This window comes from Pseudomyrmex gracilis, unplaced genomic scaffold (assembly GCF_002006095.1).
Source record: "Pseudomyrmex gracilis isolate BER0280 unplaced genomic scaffold, ASM200609v1 scaffold_653, whole genome shotgun sequence".
Lineage (NCBI taxonomy): Eukaryota > Metazoa > Arthropoda > Insecta > Hymenoptera > Formicidae > Pseudomyrmex > Pseudomyrmex gracilis.
The window spans coordinates 48,072-50,395 of NW_018021237.1; positions in this window are offsets into that span (position 1 = coordinate 48,072).

Below are 2,324 nucleotides of genomic sequence, written 5' to 3' on the forward strand. Positions count from 1 at the left end.
TTATGCTGTAACATGATTCGTTACATTTATCACACAAGAAATTACGTGTTTCGTCATGTTGTGGATCATCTTCTGTACTTGTCCAAAGTAGTGAANGTAACTTGAACAGATGTAATATTTTGTTAATGTTTGTATGTAACAGATATAATAAGGTGTTTTTTTATTTCTTACCTTACAGAGGAAATCTTCTTCTTCATCCATATGCATACGATGGTTATGCATTTTTAATTGACGTATGCTGGTAAATGATTCGTTACATTTATCACACAAGAAATTACGTGTTTCGTCATGTTGTGGAGCATCTTGTGTACTTGTCGGAGATGAATTTATCTTGAACAGATATTTTATTTGATAATCTTTTAAAGTAACAGATACTAAAGTACTATTATATGAATTCAGAAACTTTAAAGAATGTCAAACGTTTTTTACTTTACTTTGTTTTACAATGTTATTTACGTTCGAAATATTTACTGTTCATTGATATATGTATTTTATTTTGTTGCGACCAAAGTGTAATTTCTTTACAATTGCAACAGATATTCAATATATTTTTTGAAACTGTTAAGGGTCGTCTACAATGGAGAGTTTTAGACCGTAACAGTAAGAAATTGACAAATCACAATCGATTATTCTTCTGTACTTTGTCTGTGATTGGTCAATTTCTTGCTATTACGACCTACAACTCTTCATTGTAGACGATTCTTTAAAAGTATAATGTTTTGCTTACGACTTACACATATTTGTGCTCTCAATTCAGGTGTAGTTGTATTGTCGCTTTCCATTATGGAAATTATTTGTTAGAAGTAATAAAGTAACAAGTTGTATAGATATTCGAATTTTGAAGATAAAGTAGTAGAAAAGAAGTGCTCTGTTTGTAAAGGAAGTACAATGACGTTTTATTATTTTAGATAAAGATAATTATTGTTAAGACAACTCATTCTTTTATGTATAAGTAATCATAAAACTTACGCAAATTTAAAGAAGAAGTGAGCTAGATATATCTATTTGGCAGCAAATTTGTACAAAAACAAGTCACTAGTTACACAGTAATATTGTGTAAAATACTGTTAAAAATGATCGTTTAATAGATAAGTAACGGTCGACGGTTATCCAAGCAGATACAAAGAAAGACTGTAGAGGTAGCAATACTGCTATTGTATGAAGCGCAACAATAAACACATAGTGGCCCCTAAGGACGTATGTGTGTATATTTTGAGATTGTTTTGTATATTTATATACTATTCATAGTACATTATATCGATAGTAGAATATGTTGGTATGCATGTATAATGTGTGAGTCGTAATTATTATGTTTTTTCGCTGAAAGTGTGCGTAGACGACATTTTTATGTAAAAGAGAAATCTTTAGTAAAAATTTGGCATTTACACTTGATAACGTAACGACATTTACGTTTGATACACGAAATTTTCATGTTATATCAAGTAAGACAGTGTAAACGTAATACATTGTAGTATTTTATAATGTTTCTATGTAATTTTCTTTTCATATGTGTGGATGTGTGGGTATGTGTAATTGTAAATACAAAATGATAATTATATTTTCAGTAAGGTTTTTGCATTTTTTGACTTTTTATAAAAAGTGTGTGTTAATATTTATATGGTAGTTTATCGATAGTTTCGATTTTCCGAAATCATTGTTGCTTCTGTTTTTCGACGTTAATCGGTTTTCTTTGGGCGCCGCTTACTTCGTATACTTGATATATTTCGTATTATGTTGATTCGATATGGCAAGAAGTAAAATAGTGCGCGGTAAGATATACTTGCAATAGCGCCGGATTGTCGCGCGACACGTAGCAGAACTACGTGCAAAGTTTCGCGCATTTCTCGCGATTGATCGATGTACAGTTCGCGTCTGCCGCAAAAAATCTTACCTTCATAGTAATGCACATAAGTACTTTTTTTGGCTGATAATATTAATCAACGACTTCCTGCAAGAAATCGCATCGCGGGTGTTCGTTCTTCCGCGAGACGCAAAAATTCAAAGTAGTCGATTTGCAACGCAGAGTGGAACTAATTTTCTGGTAGTCTTATCGCGTGACAGTAACGTTTAAGAGGGTACTGGATACCGACAATAGAGACCTGGAAACCGATGTTTTTATAACTTAATTTTCTTTATTTTTTAAGTTTATTTACTGCGCAACATTAAAAGCGCTTCTACAGAAGCAAATAAATATACAAAACTATATAGAGCTTTTGAAAATGGCTATATAATGCTTTTTTGAACTTGTTTTTCATTCATAATAATAGTATATGGTATCAGATATACATCATCACACTATGACGTTGTTCTCATCAATTAGATAG